Source organism: Cuculus canorus, chromosome 4, assembly GCF_017976375.1.
Source record: "Cuculus canorus isolate bCucCan1 chromosome 4, bCucCan1.pri, whole genome shotgun sequence".
Lineage (NCBI taxonomy): Eukaryota > Metazoa > Chordata > Aves > Cuculiformes > Cuculidae > Cuculus > Cuculus canorus.
The window spans coordinates 58,098,267-58,119,410 of record NC_071404.1 but is presented as its reverse complement, the minus strand read 5'-3'; the positions used below and the strand labels follow the sequence as shown (position 1 = coordinate 58,119,410).

At 40.0% G+C, this 21,144-nt stretch overlaps 1 long non-coding RNA gene across 3 annotated transcripts in view; it reads right to left on the bottom strand.

Annotated features, from left to right (window-relative positions):
* Nucleotides 1-21,144, bottom strand: part of LOC128852043 (uncharacterized) — a 74,763-nt gene that overhangs the window by 41,477 nt on the left and 12,142 nt on the right. The window lies entirely within an intron of this gene.

Sequence of the window (21,144 nt, the reverse complement as noted above, 5' to 3'; positions counted from 1 at the left end):
AATAAATAAAACAGGAAGGGCAGGAATCACGCAGAATGCCTCATTTGCTCTCTTAGATCATAGCAGATTATTTGCCTGCAGCATAGCTTCCCCAGGTTCTCTGTTCCCTCTTTTCTTTAAATATTTGTTCAATACCACTCCCCTTGCCCCCATTGTGAAAGGTCATCTCTTTCTAGCCAGCCCCAGGTATCTTCTGACAGCAGGGATAAAACTGACCTGAGGTATGTCTAACTCCAAACCCTAGACCAAATTCAAAAAAAGCAAAACTGAAAAAATGGATCTATTATTGCCAAAGTATATCTGCTACCACGAGAGCATGCTGGAAACCCTGCATTTGCCTGTCTGGTTATGGCATTTTAACTTGAGCCTTTCCTCTGTTTCAGAATGCACATTAGCCACATATTCTCTAAAACTATACATATTTATTTCTTGGGCTTTTGAGGATGGACACAGTTCCCTGAAATAAAGATTGCTGTGAATGACTGAAATGTCCCTTAATTGCTGTATCAGTCCTCCCACGTGTGCTCTAAACTATAATCTGGTTCATTTCAAAGGTAGAACAATATGGTCTGTAACTCTTGTTTGCAGGAACACTAAACAGCATCATAATCTGTTTCCTTTAACAGTCTGAATTTATGGGAGGAAAAATAACACCAGAATCATTCCAGCCTGCAAACAAAATAATGACTTAGTAATCCCCATTCAGTTTTCATCCTTTTATACAACACATTTCTGCATCTCTTATTAATGATGCTGCAAAGTGCCTTCTGTGGGGTAGAATATCTTTAATTCCATATGTAATTGTTCTTATTATTAGTGCTAATAAGCTTAGTATAGGTTTCCCTTGTCTCCAAGGTAAAATACAGTTCTCAGGTGAAATCTACAGCTCTTTAAAACTGTCTTGCATCAGGACTGCTGTTGATTTGAAGAGGGTTTCATTTAAGTGCACTGTGTTATTCCTAATGATTAATCAGTGTGTGCTGCAGCACACCCCACTCACATATGGCTGCGAGTTCTTAAAATTGAAATTCAAACGAAAATAGTTGCCAGGTTTGGGTTAGGTTGGGTTTTTGTTCTGGATTGGTTTGTTCTTAACTAAAACACAGCTAGGAGATGCAGAGAAACACTTCCTTTAAAAACAAAAATGTTTACATGTGCATGAGCACAAAAAAACAGTACTTCATTATTTTGCCAATATTGGCTGAGTTTTTCACATCGACTGCTGCAGTCCTAGAATATTCAGCTCAAATGCATCTGCTATACGGGTGAAGCATCTTTTCTACAGAACTGTTTAATATCTCAGAATTATTTCAAGACAGACTGTGGCTTTGCTATAGACACAGACATCACGAATGTACACACATAAAGGTACAAATTACTGCATGCTCTTCTCTTTCATTAATGACCAGGTTTGCTCTAGCAAAATGTAGGTCGTTTCATTCCTTCTCACTTCTCTTACTGACAAGTTCACACGCAGCAGTTTTCTCAAGCCGTCTCCTCTGTGGCCATTTGCATTTTGCTCCAGTCCCCAGATCTTCAGCTGTGAGAATATTAACCCTGCCTATCAAGTGTGAGGGAGAACGGTATATTCCCTGCTTCAGAATTAATATAAAGCATCCATTTTTGACAAGGTAAATAACCCTGCTTAATAACGACTAGCAAAGACTGACAGTTACTTACAAAGGAGAGAAAAAAAAATGCAGAGTGACTGACTGTGCAGACAGCACTGGCACTTAGACATGGACTCATCTTAAATATCAATACCGGCACTCATGACAGCCCTTGGAAACACATTCTGGCAATAAAAACTTCAGGATACTAGTCTTTACTCTAAGAATAGTTTTTTTCCAGAAGTGTACAGCAGAGAAAGCTAAACCCCAGCAAATGCCTGTCATACCCTCTATTTCTATTAAAACGAACACGTAGCCCACTACTCTGTATAGCTGCTTTTTATTCCACCTGGCACAAGAGGATAAGGCATAGTCACATGTGGCAAGCCAGATTTTTTCCTCTACCTTTCCCCAGTCAAAACAAATTTCCAAAGACAATAGGAGGGCTTCCAGTGCTTGGTACTCGCCCTTTGCCACCAATGTATCACACACAATTAGCAAGCTAAACCTACAAATTAGATGTCGTAATTTAGTAATTATGCCACAATCTGTGCTTTTTAACCCCTTTTAGCCCAAAGGAGAACATTCCATGTTATCTTTTGCTATTGAAATCACAGTCTAGTGGTTTGCCATTACTGCTGATTTTTTGTTCTCAAGTGAGAACTTAGTGGAAGTTGAAAGCATGCGAGTTTCAAGTTTTTGCTGTTATTGTTCTGCTTTACTCAATACCTACAGCCGAGACTCTCATCAAAAGATATATTGAACATGCCCACAAAATATAGTCAGCATACATTCTACTTCAGTCCACAAATGACATAAGATGCAAATGTTTTTGCAAACTTTCTTTAATATACAAAATACAGAGATTTTATTTACAGAGGATAGTGGTAATAAATGTCTAGAAGAAACCCATTCCTTTTATTCTGCTAGTGAAACATCCAGATTCTTTCTGGATGCATCGACACCAGAGTTATATTTACTTACAATTGTCAAAGTGGAGGTCTAAGATATTTGCTTGTATTAAGCATGTAGGATACAACTGTTAAAAAATACTTCTAACCTCTCAAAGGAACTTTCCAGTATAAGAAGTCAGTTCAGTGAGTTCTTCGGAAGAAAAATGTGCAAAGCTGTTACAGGCATGATCCGGAGTCACAGGAAAAGCACAGCAGCACAAATAGCAGCAGACAAGAAGCCCCTTTTGGCAAATCTCTCATTTTCCCTGACTTTGTAATCAGCCCTTTGTGAGCAGCTCTTGAGCCTCTCCAGTTCCTAATCAGTGAGCATGATGGAGAAGTGGATGCTAGATGGGTTTTTTTTTCCATGCCTTTAAAAATTGCCCCATACACTGGAATGGTTATTTAGGGGAAAGAAAAGCAGAGTTCTGCCCAAAGCTTGCATGTGTAAGAGGGATGCTGGGAGTAGGAGACAGTCTTAAAAATTATGTGCAAATGCCCAGTAACGCGCGTAGCCCCAATGCACATAGCCCCTAGCCACAGGGTGCCAAACACTCCTGGTCTTCAGTTTATTTCCTATTGCATTTGCTATCAACATCATTATTATCCCTCAGCCGTGGCTCTGACTAGGGAAGGTACTCAAGCAGGCACGTCATTTTTAGCACATGGGAATTCCCAAAGGGATTAACAGGGCAAAGAAATATTTGGCAGCCGCACTCACCCTCCCAGACCCCAAATGGTGATTCTCACCATGTCCTGCAGAGCTTCCAATTGGGAGGCTTTATTTAAACAAAGGGCTGAAAACAAAATAATTGCCTTTCATTTCATTCCCCCGCCACACCTCTTCTCACAGCACCACCGAGCATCTCTCCATTTCTGTTGCTGGTTATGCATTTTGGACAGTGTTATATGGGAAAAAATTAGTGCAATAGAGCCCTTTTTAAATATTAGTGTTAATGAGCAAATATTAACTTACCAGAGCAAGACATTTAAAATCTTTCTGGATCCATCAATATAACCAATAATCCAATTAATATTTTTGCCTACTTTTTCAAGTGTGCTAACTGGAAAAAGTGACTGAGAGGCTTTGCTGTTTTTACTTAATGGTGCTACAGAGAAATGTTCATTCATTCCTTTGATAAAGTCTCTAATGGCACAAGTAAATCAAGGTCAGTTTTCCCAAATCATGACATAAAACCTGATAAATAACTGACAGCACTTTCTTTGCAACACTTCAAATGAGCAATTTCCCAAAATGTCAGGAACCACGATAGGAATCAAAAAAAAGTCAAATGATAAAGGAAGCTTTTGCCTGATTAAACTGCTTGAGAAAGTGTGTATGGAAAGGTGAAGAAAAGGCTTCAAGGAAATATTCCACTATTTTACAGTGAACTTTTTTAGTTCCAGGTTAATTAATGCTGCAGGAAGTTATTGGTTTTTTTCCTTACCCACTTCAGTCTGATATCTTAAGATGGCTTTTAATGCCAAGTGTTGACTTTATGTAGTAGATTTAGGAATACAGAAAGCAATAATAGTCATAAATAATACTACTGTGTTTAGCATGGCTCTGGCTTTCCCCTTCAAAGCATTACCTTTTTAAACTACAGAATTAGCCAAAGCCACAGCAATTGTCATTGGCTGGCACACCTAAATATAAAAACAAATAATATTTGCTGCTTCTTTTAAAATGGTTATTGTCAGTCCCCTGGTAAAGAGAAACAGAAATATCCACCCTGAAGTCAGTGTGAAAATGAAAACCAATGCAGAAGGGAAGTTGTCATATTTGATTTAAGGATTACAGAAACTTGAGCTACCTGCTGGGGAGTGCACAATGAGAGGGCAGAGGCTTTCAATAATTTTTCAATAAACTTGCCTGAAACTCAGTGGGTCCTGGGAATCCAATGAGACACCTTGTTTTGAAAAGTTTTCCACCAACTCGCATTTTCAGCAGCAGCATTTTCCCACAGGCTTTGCTGCAGTGCAGACAGACACAGAGGGATAAGCTACTAAAGAAAAATTAAATATTTGGCCAAGAAGACCCTGTAAAAGTCAGTCCTCCTGCAAATATATTGCAAAACTTATTGCCTCCCATTTAGCTAATAGCTGCAGTCTCTTTGCTGTGAGTGTCCCTCTCCCCTCCTGTGCTCCCTTGCTCTGCTGCACCCTAAAACTCTCCAAGTCTCAGCTCTGGGAGATTTCCAGCATTTCTCCTCTAGTGAACTGCTTCAGCATGAGCACCAAACATGCCTACCAGAGTTGCATCCCCCAGACCTTGATCTGCAGATGGCTGCATGACACAGGGGAACAAGCAAGCAGGACAGCCCTTGGAAATCATTATCCAGCCAAGCTCTCCCCACCTGGACTTGTCAGACAATCTCAGCCTGTTTTTGAAATTCCCAGAAAGCAGGTGCAGAAAGTATAAGAACTACTAAGAGGCGCATAGATATAATTACTGCACATTTTGGATGAATCAGTACTGAAATACCTTAGAGTGTAGTTCCACCAGCTTCACAGGACTTTTCACAAATGTGTTTTTTTTCTCTGCTGTGCCCTTTCCATGTGCATCTAATCCCTGAGCCTGCTGTGAAGCCTTCCCTTCTGTCCTCCTCACTTCTGCAAATATTTTCCATAAAACACACAACTTGGGTGAAGCCAGAAGGTGTGTTTTCATGGCATGCAGGCTCCCCATCATTTCACCTGGATACTACACATTCTGGGCAAAAATCCACATGCCAGCAGGAGCTGCAGCACCCCGGGACATTTCCAGCACTTAATCTGTGCTCAGCCACAGAGCAGGGGTGGTCTTGAAGCAACAAGGAGTTTCCCAACACACAATTAAAAGGCAGAGAGATGGAAGTATTAGCTCGATAAATGAAAGAAGCCCAGGAAGTTCCAGGAGGTGCAAAAATTAACATGATTTATTATTCCCACCATTTTGGTATTTCATATGGATTTTCAGTCATTTTAGCTTCAGAAGGAGAAGAGGAGGTTGAATGACCCTTTTGCACCTCCCAGGCTCCAGAAGAAAAGCGGTAGTTTTATTTGCATTTTATTTCGGTGGGAGCTCAGGAGATTAAAGGAGGGGGACAAGTTCTCCATTGTGTTTCTGCAGTGAGCAAAGTTTGCCTATATCAAACCTTCAACAAACACTCGCACAGTTACGCAAAGCTTTGTTACGGTGATGCACCCCTCACCAGAAAACATGGGCAATCTGCTCCAAGTGCATTTGAGCAAACCTGCCACAATCCCCGGCCAGGGACCCCCGTCCCTTATGACTAAAACATGAGCCACTGCCAAATCGCTGACAGAGTTACCCACTGGAGACCTCGTGTAATGCTGCATTTTGTTGGTGTGGGAAGTGCTTTCGCCTGAGGTGGCTTTTGTGGAGGCCATGTTTGCGTGCAAACCTTCACTTACATCAACACAGGGCAGACGAGCCAATGTTCATACAAGTGTGAATTTACAGCAAAAGGCAGGAGCCGCCAGAGACATTACAGCGCTCGAGCCAGTCAGCGTGGTGAGTGGCCTCATCTTTTATTGAAACCTTCTCCTCAAAGGAGAGCTAAAAATTTACTTGACATCGTCAGGAAAGTGTCTGTTTTGGCTGCAGAGAATGGTTCCCGATCAAGGAAAGATAAAAACATCAAAATAAGCTAATAGGGATATGCTTTGAAATTTGGTCCCAGCGGGCAAGGGGCCAGGTTTCCTGGGGATGCATTAAGCACGGCTCAGGGCTTCACAGCACGCAGGCGCATTGGAGCCAAGAGGGGCTGAGTCAGTCAGGAATGAGATGCCCCAGAAAGGATATTCAGCAAGGAAAAAAAAGAAAAGAAAGAAGAAAAGAAAAAAAAAAAAAAAACCCATATCCTCTCTTCTCTAATCTCCAGCCAAGGGGCAGAGTGAAGTTGCCGAGCAGGATTAAAGCCTGTCCAGGGATGAGGGATGGGCATCAGTCCCTGTTAAGGAGCCTGGACCAGTTCCCTCCTGCAACCTCCCCCAAACCTCCCTTGCACCCCTACTCTCACATACTATTCCATTTGTCCTTATGACCCTGTTAATCTTAACATTAACATGAACTTTAACATCTTCACATTAGGTTTTATTCCTTTTCACTGTCTTCTCCTCTTTCTCCTTTCAGATAACTTCTCAGCTGAAATGCTCACATCTAATGAATTTAGTTCTTCGGGAAACAAGGGTTATGAGAGTGCAGTGATGGTGTATTGAGTCCACCACTCAATTTCAAACAGTTTGTCCTTTCTGTTATATGCTTTCTACAAGTTTCCTGTGAATTGGTGTTGAGAGTAAAGAGTCATCCTCAGTGTCTTTATTGAGGGAAAGCTTTCAGAAAAGTTTACCACATATTAGAAGTGTCAAAACCAGCCTGAGAGAGAGCTGGGCTTTACTGCATTCTGCTAGTTTCTGGGCTGATTTTTTTCAAACCTAGTGCCTATTTCTTCAGCTCCACTCCCATTCTGTACACCAGTTAACATTTTTAAGCATCTAGCTTGGTCTCCAACACTAGGTTTCTTAGAGTAGTAGTACAACTTGGTGTAGCAAACGCTGGTGCCTGATGTTATGCAGGCAAGCAAGAAGATCAAATTCCTCTTTGGAGGGGCTTCCTATTAAAGTGGGTGTAATTCCATTAACGCCTGTGTTACAGTAGTTAAAAGTAAAATGGAGAAGAAACAGTAAGGTCAGGTTTCTAAGCCACAGAGGAATAACCTGCTAGTAATGGGTAAGAATCAGGCAGAGAATCTGCAGAGGTCCTCTGATCCCACACAATCCTACGCAACAGATTTATCTTATTTTTCTTCTCTAACCCTGCCAGCCATTAATGGTTTGAACAGCGCACTGCTTTTTTTTAAAGCAAATCTAACTCATAAGCAGAATTCTTCATGATAGTTACCCAACCGAACTATTTTAAAAGATCATTTAATAAAATACCCTGCCAGAACCAAGTGCAAGAGATTAAGAAAACATATGTTACATCTGTGTGTCTGTCTTAGCTCTGTACTTGTTGTGCATCAGCCTAAGCTCTCCTTAGCACTTATTGAGCATTCCAGCATCTAATTATTGCAATGTGAAAAATCATGCAACAGTATGATGATACTTTAAGATGAAATCTACAGTCACGTAGAAAAGTTGGATCAGGTAGCCCTGAAGTAGACCTTAGTGAGTGAATCTTCTCACTATCAGCCCAATGATGCTCATTTTTAAAAGTGAATTGACTGTAAGTCTTTGTGCTTGTCAATCTGCCTGACTTTATTGTACTCTACTGGATTTTGAAAGAGAAAACCCCCATCTCCTTGCAATGCCCATGCTTGCTCTTAAGGTCTCCTTATAGCAAGCTCTGAAATGAAATGTTTTCAAGCTTATATTCCACTCATTATCTTCTTTCTTTGCTAAATTGTCACGTAAAAGCAGACTGAAAACACTGAGACTGGCAACATCGTCTGTATTGCCACTTATATCTTTCACTAACACTGTTGCACCTACCAACAGCAGCATTTACAGTACAGCATTTTATGCCCCCAGTTGTGCCATATTAGGGCTGCATATCCTCCCACCTTTTTTTATTAGCGCAAAAAGATGCATGGTACTGAACTAACTGCCACCACCAGTAATGCTTTCCTTTGCAGACACATGCCATAACAGTTCCATGGGCTTTCCTATATGTTTCCTGATCCTCATGTGGAAAGCACTCTCTACGTGGTTATGATTATTTTCCTGGCTTCTAAAGCAGTATAGCTTGGCTCCAACTCTATGAAGCCTGCCAAGCTCTGCCAGCTTATACCAGCTGAGGACCTGGACCAGATTATCCCAACAGCTCCTATGAAAGCCAACTATGGACAATAAAAGAGTATAAAGAGAGCTGTTTCTACCCTCACTCATAACGCAGTACTTCCAGTCCTGAAAACACATCACCATGAAGTTTTTAATTAAAAAAAATAAAGTATTTCAAATTATTTTAATTGTCCTTTGATTTATTCACACTGAGTCATATTTTCAAGGGCAAAAATTTTCTTTATGGTCATGAAGGCTGGTGTTCTGCAGGACTTGGAAGTCGCCAAGTCCTGCGACTTACAAAATCACCAGAGCAAGCTGCAGGGCAGATGCTTACTAACAACACAAAAAAAAAGAAACAACACCAACACAGCCTGCTAGCCTTGAGTCCAGTGGTAAGAAACCTTGTCAAAATACACAGTATACAAAGATTTACAAACCCACCCAGAGCCTGCAGCAAGGACCCATCTCCTCCAGGGTGGGACATTTGCTTTTTCCTTACCTTGGAATTCTTCCTTTTATTTATTTTAGAAGAATAACTCCTGCAGAAATCTCCGTCACAGAAAATGAAAGTTTTAAAGTAAGTACTGCTGACACCTCCTGGAAAACTTTGAAAAACCTGCCTGATCACTTCAAAATCAAATCATATCTCTACTGCGCTTCTGCGTTCTTTTAATTCTTGCTAAAGGGCATTTTTGTAGGTATAGCAACCAAGGTTAAAAAAAGCACATAACTAAGAGAAAAAATTATTACTACACTTAGCAATTTGTTTCAGATCTTGTTCTTCCATGTTATATTCTCCATGTTTCCTTTAACTAGAAGAAAATTAATTAAAAATTAATTTTTCCATGCTTGTCAAACTCTCCTTTGCCAAAGCAGCATTTTTTAGGCCTGTCTCCGGACACTGGCGTAGCGACTCCTGAGCACAGGGTGAATGAAAGCAGGGGAAAACCAAGGAGCTGCCTCACTCCATTGAGCTGTGCCAAGCATGACCTAAGACCCCGTTTACATAATTTTTAAAAAATATTATATGTATATACACACACATTTTTTGAGGGCTCTCCATCCTATCTTATATTTACAAACTCATATTGCTTTGCCCATAGAAAAGATATAGCTGAGAATAAGCCATTTTGAGACATGCAAAGGTGCTCAGTGGGCAAACAGAAGTCACCCAAGACCCTGATGCATCCAAGCTGCTGTTTTCTTTCAGCCTGTGCCAGTTCTCTCCATTTTAAACACAGTGATAGCATCATGTATTAAAAACATTGAGGCAAGTCCTTAAATCACTTCCCCAAAACCAAGAGTAAAACTTAAAGTGTTTTGTTGAAAGTATAACATGCTGGTTTTCTCACTCATTTTCTCACTTCAGGTAATTTCTTTCCCATTTTCAGGCTCATGTCTATAGCTGCATGTACAAGAAATATCAAGTTATACCTGGAAGCTGAGACTTATCTTGAAGAAACATGCATGTTTTGGGAAGGAGCTTTTTCAGGAGCATCAACTAGTTAGGAGATATTTTATGAAATTAAGAAAATAAGAAGAAAGAAAAGCAGTTATTCTACTGATGCATTGATCCTCCTATGTGAACTGCTCAGCTTTTTTGAGAAGGTCTAACTAAAAGCTATCCCATATTAAAGAGCCTCCTGTGAAATAGGTGTGTGCTGGCTTGTACCCCCAGCTCAGCCAGGCAGGGAGAATACTGCCCCACTTTCCTTTCTATCCATCACCATCAAATCAATGTTTCAGGTTTCTCTCTTGTCGTTTTAGCTCTTGGCTGCTGCTGAGCCTTCCAAGGCTCAATTCACCCCCTGAGGAGAGAAAATGTTAGCTGGAATTCTCAAAGCAGGAATCAGAGTATGAGAAAGATAACCCTGGCCCATTTCATAGCCTTTTAGTCCAGGTGTGAACAACTCCTCAAGACACAGAAGGATCCAGACCACGAACTGACGGATTTGTCATGTAACCAGAAGCTGTGCAGAATAGATCCATTTTTAATTTCTGTTTTGCTGATTTTATTTCTTTTGCTTCAGAAATATATTCTTGTCCTTCGCTGTGAGTGCATACACATTATTTATTTATCACTCTATGAATATCAATTTGCTTCTTGTCCATAATTAAACTCTGCTGCTCTATATCAAATATACCCTGTCCCATCTTTCTGCATATCTGTCAGCACCCTGCTAGGGCTGTGTTAGCAACAGTCCTGAAAAAAGGATGCTACTCTTTGGGCATCCCTTGGGCCCAGGGCTGCCACTATGGCTCTGTCCACAGATGGATTTTTTCTCCTCTGCTCCCAACACATCCTCCTCTCCTAAGTTTAAAATACGTGCAGAGATAGGTATTTCAAGAAGAATTTTCACTTGCAAGTTTGTCCACTGCACCTTCTTTGCAGCAGCTCAAAGGGGAGGAGTCCACCGATTGGGTCGAAAATGATAGAGGATAGTATTTGTTTCATCAAGAAAAAACAGCATCAAGCAACTGATTAAACACTGATATGGGAGGCCTGACAGCAGCATTGGTAGACTTACCCAAATAAATATTTAATCAGAGGGATTAGTTAGTTCTATTAATGTTAAAAACTAATAAAGGGGAAAAGTTGGAGGGGGATCTCATTTGTGCAACTCAGCTTTTTTAGAGAAAGAAAAAGAAAACAAAGAAAAAGAAAAAAAGAAAAAGAAAAAGAAAAAGAAAAAGAAAAAGAAAAAGAAAAAGAAAAAGAAAAAGAAAAAGAAAAAGAAAAAGAAAAAGAAAAAGAAAAAGAAAAAGAAAAAGAAAAAGAAAAAGAAAGAACCCTCTTTGTCCCAGTGCATTTCCAGCAGCAGAAGGGACCTGAGAGGGGAACATGGTTTTGCTTTTTTCAAGGGTTTTGTGGGGCTGCTTGCTGATCCTGTTTGATTAGCATTGCCTGCCAAAGAAAAGGGCTGTAACGGCTCTTTGTGTGGGTGCTCACCACATCAGAAAAAGCCCTGGTCGTTCCCTCCTCCTCAGTTTTGATTCACAAGCTCCTACCCGTATGTTACCTCTTAGGAGGAAAAGCACAGAATAAATGGTTTTGGCAGAGTTTGTGCTCAACATTTTGTAGCTGAGTGGGTAAGCAGAAAAAGGAAAGCAGCAGCACCTGTTTATTGTGAGAGCACTGTCCTCTCCACTTCAGCCTTTCTATTTATGTCCCAGCACACAACATGGTAAACCCAAATGAATTTGAAATTAAACTGTAAATGAGCCTTTTCCATTTCCTGCCTAAGTAAGGATTAGCATATTTTAAAACACGCTAAGGGGTTTTGTACTTTCTGTAATGAAACCTGTTCAAACAGATAATTGATATGCAGCCACTAAATAAACAACTGACTTGAGGAACAATGTTCTCTCTTTTGTAAAAGAAAAATAATTATTATTCTCTTCTCTGAAATATTTCCTACCAGTGACGCTCTCTATTCCACTATTGCAGTGGGCAGTGTCCACAACAAATTTGGAAAAGTTAGAAAAGCAGACCAAGCATCCAAGCCTAAGTAAGAAATGCCGAAATCCTCCAAGCACAGCACAGGGAAAGAGGGCTCTAGCAACAGCTCCTATCCTTTTATGTTGCTGAAAAAAAACATCTGTCCTCCTTGTTGTGCATGGAGGAAAAGTCCCCTCATCTCCTTGCCAGAGGCACCTCTGTACCAAACAGGTATGGCTGTGCAGAGAAACATAAGCCAAGGACACTTCTCTTTAGGTTTTGTCACTATTATGCTCCTGGTTGGAGTAACTCCCTTCAACCAAACAACTTTTGCAGCCTCCAGCCTGCCAGACCCCAACACCACTCCTGCAGTTGTCTTCTGCACACAAGTTCACCCAAATGATGCAACATCAATTACCCAAATAATACTTCGTACTGAATAACTGCAATTGAGCTTAATGAGTTTGTGAGTGCATGAAGAAACATGATCTATCATATAGGGAACAGGGTACCTGCTAGGCTACTGTGTCCTCTGCTTGGCCCAACTCCAATAGTTAATTAATCTGTCATCTCTCATTACATCGCTACAAGGAATGTAAATATATTCCAAGTCCCACATCTAGCACAACTATGTCACCATCCCGACAGAAGCCTTGGCAGTTTGGTCCTGATGGTCTCTAAATATCTATTTCAATTCAAATGCACTTTAGCCTACAATTAAAATAGGATGGCCAGCAAAGATTATCAGTTTGAATTCAGCAATGAAGCATTTGTTTTGGGGGGGCGGTTAGGTGATGATGCAGAGAAACAGACTAATTATCATATGACTGTAGTTTAGAGTAAAAATAGGAACATTATGCACTTAGTTCAAAAGTAAATAGTTGTAACAGCTCCATTACAAAAGAGAAAAAGACTCCAAAATCCAAACCAGGCATCTCTGAAGTATCTAATAGTAGATGCAGAGTACAAACCTTCCTGGTAAAGGCTTCATTTCCCCCCTTAGGCTGAACCCCCATGCAGTGCAGCCAGCAAGCAAGGCAAGAGCTTTTTGGAGAAGGGAAAAGCACTTGCAGACTGCAATGCTTTGTGTGGAAACGGCAGCACAGATCATGAATTTGCACATGTCAGCTTGGTTAGAGATAGCACACACCAGCTGACAGTTGTGGCAGGTGAAAAAGCACATATTGCCTTTCAAAATGCAAAGAAGGGCTTAATGTAATTTGTGGGTGAGGGTTTTTTTTGTTTTTAATCAGAAAGCCTCTGCCATTCTGTCACCAGCACTAATGGCCCTAGCTGCTATGAATGCATCATTTAAATGTGTAGCTGTGCTACCTTCATCCCCGAACTAATGGTATGGGAACCAAAAGAGTGGGTTTTGGATGTACTTGCTGCTGTTTCAAACTCTTCACCTTAAGCTAGACAGGTAGAAATTCATCCATTTGAAAAAGAATACTTGGAAGGACTAGTTTCTTATTGGATGCAGAAAGCTGCAAAGAATGCCCTGATGAATTCAGTCAGAGACTTGCAAGTTGGCCAATATCAAGTCCCATGTGCTCCAAAATTTTAGTTGGCCAGTGGGGCACTAGAGAGACCTGAAATACAGTTAGATGTTCATGTCGTACAGAAACAGCTTTGAATATTTCCATTAACAGTGATCCTTTTTTTCCCTTTCAGGAAGGAAAACATCTCCAAGGAGTGTCTTACACATAAAAAGGACATGTTTTCTGCTCAGACAACATGATCCTGTCCTTCATACCAACAATGTACCTTGAAAGTCTGCCCTTCAGCAACTCTTATTACTTCACTCAAATACCTTTCTCTTGATTCTCCCTATGCTCAATAAATACAGTGTACTTGCATCCAGCAAAGGACATGTGCAGTTGAGGAGTGTATTACTATTTGTGGTGATGAAGCACCTTCAGGAGTGAGTGTACTTTCATACACTACTGACCAAGCAGCCAGCTGGAAACCCACTAGTACGAAGAGAAGCTGAGCTACAAGAAAGCCAACTGTGGTGCTTTAGGGATTTGTGCAGCACAAGCCATGGTCAAAAGCCCACAAGGAGCCACCATGATCTCCTGTGGCATGAGTGAGCACCCTGCAGTCTCACTTCTGCACCCCGTATTGCCTTGTCAATGCTTGGACTCTTTTTCCCCTCCTTAAAAAACCAAACATATTTCAAAGTGAACTGTAGATCACATCTTAAAACAAATGGCAGTTAGACCTGCTAGGACTGGAATCAAAATCCTATTAATCAATAGGAATATTTTCTATTTTATTGTATGTCCATGCAGCTATGCCTACTGGGCTTATGGTGCTCAGGACAAAATAAGTACCTGCCGTCAGTGTGCAATGATGCTGTTTCCCTTATTTCTTGCTGCAGTCAGAATCCAGGAAAATTAATGCTTTGGTTTTAGCTCAAGGTCAAGTGAGTGTTTAAAAAAGGACATAATTTTTATTTCATACTTTTAATCACCTTTCAACTTCCCTCTCTGATGACATAATGTAGGCACCTGTGGTATTAAGTTGAAATCTGTAGCAGCCCAGAAGGAGTTAATCCAAGATGCAGAGGTTAAAACCTGGCTTGCTGATAGATCACGCAAATGCCATTTGGTGTGTCATTCTTTCAGTGGTTACTTCAAGGAAATTGCATATAATTAATACACTATATCTATCTTGCTTTATGCTAATTAAATGTCTGAACACTTATTTTAATGTAAGTTTTTTTTTTTTTAAATTAACACAAGTTTGGGGTATTCTTTTTAGAAGGTAGTAATACCGTGTTTATTACTAACGTAAATTCCCTTAATTATACCCTAACTAGGTTATCTTCTTTATTGCATTTCAATCCTTTTAAGAGTCAGTAGCTCTTTAATTAAGTTGAGAGAGCAAGAGGTGTCTTGTTAATTGTAAATTAAATAGATTTAAATAGACAATAGATTGCAAATGGTAGATTTACTTTCAAGTGCTATTGAGAAGTCGCTGGAAGGCTTCAGTGTACCATCTGCCTTGGTTTGTTAGCAAAAAGGGAACCATTCAAACCCTCTTACCTTTGTTCCAGAGAGATTCCAGTACACTGGTGGCCCGCCAGCCTTCAAAAAGCTTCTCAGTGAAAATATTAAGAAAGATTAAAAAGAAAAAATCTCTCATATGGGTTCAGAACTGTGATGATGCTGTAAACAGGGAAAGCAGCCTCACTAAAAGTGAAGTTCAGTTTTGAGAGTTAATTCATTAAATTTTTCCACATGAGATTTGCAGGTAGCCATTGCACAGACTGCCGTGGTTCACCCAGCACTGGTACACCAGACCATGGGCAAGTTCACCTTTTGGTGCACAACTTCTTATGCCTTAAAAAGATATCAGGGGTGCTCTGAACTATAGACATATTGAAAGATTCACATTCTTATGTACTTATATGATATTGTTGACGTTGGCTCTGAGATCAGTGAATCGAATACGTTTACATACCTAGAAATAAATTATAGTTAAAAGCCATTAACTGCTAATCATTACTCTGATGTCCCACTGTTGCCACAAAGACAAGCAGGACTATTATTCTGTACTACAGCAAAGTGTGTACTGTGTATGTGATTTTACTTCCAAATTAGGAGTCAAATTGATAATCTTTGCCATTAGGAGTTACGGTTCATGGAATTTTATCATTCCTATACTGTGCTGTGAAAATGCAACAAGGGAATAAAACAGAACGGCAACTTACAGTAATTCTTTATGGAACACCACAATATTGAATGTGTCTAGAGTGTATTGATAAACAGATCTATTGTAACAACCAGTGGATATTATGATGGTACTAGTGTTAATCTTCATACGATCAATTTTCCTCATGGTACATTGGGGAAGCCGGATGCACAAATCCCATTAAGGTAAATGGAAAGTGAGGGCAAACCTGTGACCAGTGTAAATCAGTATACCTTCTCAAAGTCACCAGACCTACGGCAACTTATACAAGCTCATACATATTCTCTGTTATCTCTTCCTCTACTTCATGTCTCTGCATAATGCAACAAGAGGGTAGCACTGCTATGGATTGGAAACGTCTTAGATTACTGAAGAGCATTAAACTTAATGATTACATATGTTAAAATATCGCTGTTTAAGATATGCCTAAATGTGTTCACTTGATTTAAAGAAACACTCTGCTGGAGAGTGTTTTTTGCATATGTAGATAAAAACATATCTCAGAAAGCACAGAGAGCATACATAGTCATGCTTGTGAAGGGCTCATCTACCTGCTCAAGGAAGATATGACCAAGCAAAAGTAGTCAAGAGAAGACAGACACAAATCCATTCCTCAGCATTTATAGCACAAGGGATTTTGTACCTTAAACACGCATGGAGACAGGGGCGGGGGGAACAGAAGTCAATGTGCTACAAATTATTTTCCAAACTATTTCTGATTTTTCCTAGCTCACCAGCAGCTACCTGTGAACAACTAACTTGCATCCCTCAGTCTACTCATTGTAGAGATTTTCTAGTTCATTCAGAACACTTCATAAATGTAAAACTCAAGTTTTCTCTGTAGTAACCCAGTAATGATTTATTAACATTAATGGCCACACAAACAGATGAGCTACTTGTTCTAGCAAACACACAAGGGTCCAACAAGCTGAGTAACAAGTCTTATGTCAGCAGTGAATGCAGCATCTGCCCTGTGGAGGAAAGAAGCTATCACTTCACAGATATATATATACAGCATCTAATACAACAAAATTTTCAGGTTGAGAAGCAGTGGTGCCTGGGATCGTTACTAACAAAAGACTCACACGAAATAATGCTGTACCATCAGCACGAATGACGGTTGAGGCATTTTTCTGAGATTTCTGGAGGGATGATGCTCACGCCTCGGAAAAGTAGCTCTGTCCAAACTTGCCTCTACACTGTCCTAAGACTCCCTGAAGACCTTTGCCTGTCTCGAGGGCATTGTCATGGCTGGCAGTTCCTCAACAACATTGGGACCTACCTATCCCTGTATAGAGACATTCTGGAACAGAGCTGGGCTAGTGTTTATGGATCTGTATTCCTGCATCTCAGACCTGGACAGTGTTTTCTACATCTCCACAAAAGGTGGAATTGCATTTTCTACCGTTTTTTTTTTTTTAGCTACAGTGTTTGAGCTCTTATTTGAGGAGGATTCTGAAAAGGAAAAGATGACAGCTCTGCTAGACATGTGATTTTCAAGCTGACAGTTTCCCTTTCATTTTGAGGAGCTGAAAAACATTTCCAGTGTCAGATAGATTGAGTTTTAACAACATGACAAACAGGCCCATTTGTTGATCTCAGCTCCTCACTATCTGTCTTCAATTAACATGGTAAAAAGGTGGCTTGCGTCCAATGGCAGACATTTTTATAAGCAGCACATGCCATCACAGTTGGAATCGATGTTTGCCACTGATAGATTGGGAAGGATAATTTATGGTATGACACTGGGCTCACATAATCAGAAGTAATCAAGTACATTGTGAAAATATGACTCTTTCAAAATCCAGAAGTCCCTCTAAGATTTATAGTGAGGAAACTAATCATGATGTTATAAGGGCACGGAAAAAAAAATATAATGAATAATCATGAAAATGTGCACCCCATTTTGAAGCCAGCATAGAGCACAACAGTGGTACTGCTAATTCAGATGGGCCAAGGCCATTTCTATCCAGGACCTGATCACAACAGGCTTTCTGATTTAATTTCTCTCCTACCTCCTGATAAAATTAGGATTGGCTAGTCCTAATTTAAAACCTCCTCACAACATGTGCGTTTTACATAACAAGAAATGACAGCTATAAAAACAAGTACATTTCAGAAGAAAGACATAAAATAGCTCTGAATGGGAAGATTTCAGGATTAAGCACAGTGGAAGTCAGTGCAGAGGTTACTTGGACAACTGTGTGCAAACATAACATGCAATGTACCAATACCAGAAGATCTAGTAGAAACATTATGGATAATTTCTTCTTATTTCAGCCATCTAAACGTTTGTCAGATCACGTGGGACAGTGTTTCTTACTATATCAAGGAGTTTAGTGAGATGAAGTGTGGTTAGTGGGGGCTGAGCTACCATAAAAGTCTGACTCTGTAGCAATACTGCACATTGGAAATATTTCTCAAAGGAGTATCCATATAGACCAAAACAGCAAGGAAAAAAAAATTAAGCTATTTTCTTATCGAAAAGATTATTTTATTGGCATTATTGATTCCAATACAACAGCAACAACTTAAACTCTATTTAAGATTAAGGTGCAAAAATTCTTGATGGAGTCAGCAAGTCCTGAGGTGTTACTTATTATAAAAGACCTGAGGGTTGCTCAGGTAATTGAAAGAGTGTAAAGTCTAGTAACATCTAGCAGCACAGAAGTGATAAATACATACTCTAAATACAGATTTTCTGGAGAAAATAATAACTGTTTCTCCCTCTCTGAACACATACAATACAAGATGAGTTTATAGTTAGTAAAAACTGTCCTCTTTTTTGTGCAATATTGGTGACTTAAAGAAGATTTTAAAATAAAAATAGAATCAAGTCCAAATGGTGTTTGGCATGTGCACTTACCAACTGACTTATACAGCAAATCATACCATCTGAATATCCAAATACCCCTGTTCTTCTTTGTATGCAGAAAATGAAATTTCAGACCAAAACATTTTGAGCAGAAACCAAGAGATGCTCATTAAAGCAGCCCTCCCAGTCACCAGCGTCTGAAGTGCTCAGATGGGGCAAGGCTAAGCTGAGTTATGCTCCAGCTGGGAAGACAGGTCATTTCATGGTGGCACTACTAGCATCATCCAGCAACATCCTTGGGTCAAGTTTTCTCAGCTCAACTTTACTATTCCGCCATGGATGACTATAACAGGTGGAGGCCAGATAAACCTATTTCACAGCCCTATCTAGACTTGCACCTTATGATGCTCAAGCTCAAATATTACTGTAGAAATATAACATAGATCAATGGTCTGGGCAATCTGTCTCCAACAGTAGCCATCAGCAAATGACCAGAAAACACTAAGAACAGGACGACTATAGAAGAATCTTTCCTCAGGTACCCTCTGTTCCTCTATTTTCAGACAAAGGGATCTCCTGAGTCAGTTACTGTTTCTGGCTATTCAGTGGCCTCCAAATAATTTCTCATGCAGACAACTTATCTCCTCCAAAAAAATCAAGAAAGCAGATACTAAGCAAGCAGGCTGAAGTGTAGCTTGGCTTCAGCAGAGCTGACTGCAGACTAGCACTGACTGAGACCCTTGTGGATACATGGCAAAAACATGAAGAGCAGAAACTGGATAAACTAGGAGTTTGCAGTCTGGGTTCCTTGCAATTCTATAAAGCTGGTTTGTTCTCAGAATGTGGGCTATTTCTAGACCAAAATGAAATGCAAATAAAAGTATTAACCCTATTCAAAGCAGCACAATGTCAATAACATCAAAACCAATACCAAAATAATTAGTTCAAATTGCAGGAAAATTATAAAATTTAACTGCTGTTCATATTTAACTAAAAGACTTCCAACATATATACAAGTGAAAGCAAAGAACATTATCTCAACATAATGGAGAAAATCTCCTTCCAGTGTACTATTGAACTTCTCTACAGGCAGCTCCTCACTATCTGGCTTGCTGCTGCAACATTTACTGTAAATAATACTGTTATTGTTTTTCTTTTCCCCTTTAAGCTTCAACTGCATTGCCTGAACTTATCCTGCCATCACAAGCTATTAATAAAAATGTACTAGGTAAAATCTTGTTTCTATCCATATCTTACACATTTAACATAGCTCAGCTGAACACTTAATCTGAACTGTGCTATCAAGTCATGGTGCATCACCATATAATAAATTCTTATAAATTCATTGATTAAAATAAACAAGAAACTATACATCATGCAGACAGGACAAACTCTTCAAAATCGGTTTACTGATACTATGCACCTAATCCACAATTTCCTTTGTCCCAGTGGTTTGAGTTAACGTTCAAAGGTGCAGGTTATCGGCTTGCTCTCCCTGAGTTTAATAGTAGTCCTTACAGTACAGTATTTAAACTAGTTTTAGATAACTCCATTTGAAAGCTCAGGCCTCCCAAGTTAATTTTGGATACAAACCAACGATATCTAGCATTTTTTTCTCTGCAGAAGGGAACAGAAATCATTGGTGGATTTAACTGTCATGAAGTAATTAGTTGAAGCTCCTTTCCCAAAGATGCTACCTTTCAGGAAACTCAGAATTTCAGTTTTATGAAAATATGTTGTGTAGACATTGTTTCATGGTCATCACTGGTGCTCCTGTTTTAGATATATGAATTCCTTTCCTCTTACTGCTCCAGTTCTGTGTCCTTCTCTATTGAAGTTGAGCCCTGTAGATGCAATTTCCTGTGACCGTAAGGGTCTCCAAAGCACGAAGAAAGCTGCAGACTGCACATCAACATATTTCCTCTCCTGTTACACTTTCTGCTAGGTCTAGGCTCCTACTGAACCTGCTTCCATTCCCCTTTTCTTGCATGGCTACCAGTGGGAAAGCAACCTAGCTCATGCCCTAGCCACATGTCTGAAACACCTTAGCAAAGTTGGTTCCCTGCAAATTCATCCCTCTGGACAGCTGTCAAGGGAGATGACATTCATAAGGGAGTTTAAAGAGCATTTGGGGATCTTCAAATATCTATTCAGATCAAAGTCAGGAAAGCAAGAAGGAGATGGAAAAGAAGGCTGAACAAGTGTCAAGAAGCAGGAGTGCTTATCCTGTGAGAGTGGGATATCCACCACTGGCTTCCATAACACCAATGGAGTTAAGCTCTCTCCTTCTTCTGAGATTTACAATCCACAAACTATGAATAGGCCAAGGAGCTCATTGTCCTGGGTGACTAATTTGCTCTGAACAAGAAGAGGGCATGTCACAAATGAACGAGGCACAAAGTCCAAACTCAGGGGGAAGCCAAGGCTCACATCATGTCACTTGCTGCCATGTTGTAAGTTATGGGCAAAGTGCTGGGATGTTTTTGCATCTCCCTGGTGCGAGTTTGCTCATTAAACACAGATAGACATAAAAGTCTTTTTTAAACCCTGCAGATGGAGCAGGGAACTTCAAGCCCTCTATGAAGCTAACTGCGTCATAGTGCTCCTTCATCTTGCATTTTTGACAGGAAAACAACAAAAATACGTGACACACAATTTTGATTTCCTTTAAGAAGCAGCTCACAGATGCAATTGAGCCCCTGTCCCAAGGAGATTGATGAATAGCCCTATTGACTTTTGCACAGAATTAGGCTTTCTCATAAAAATGACTGGATACCAGCTACCTTCTTTCTCCATCAGGAGACATGGCCTGTATCAGAGTCTCATTTCCACTTAACAGAT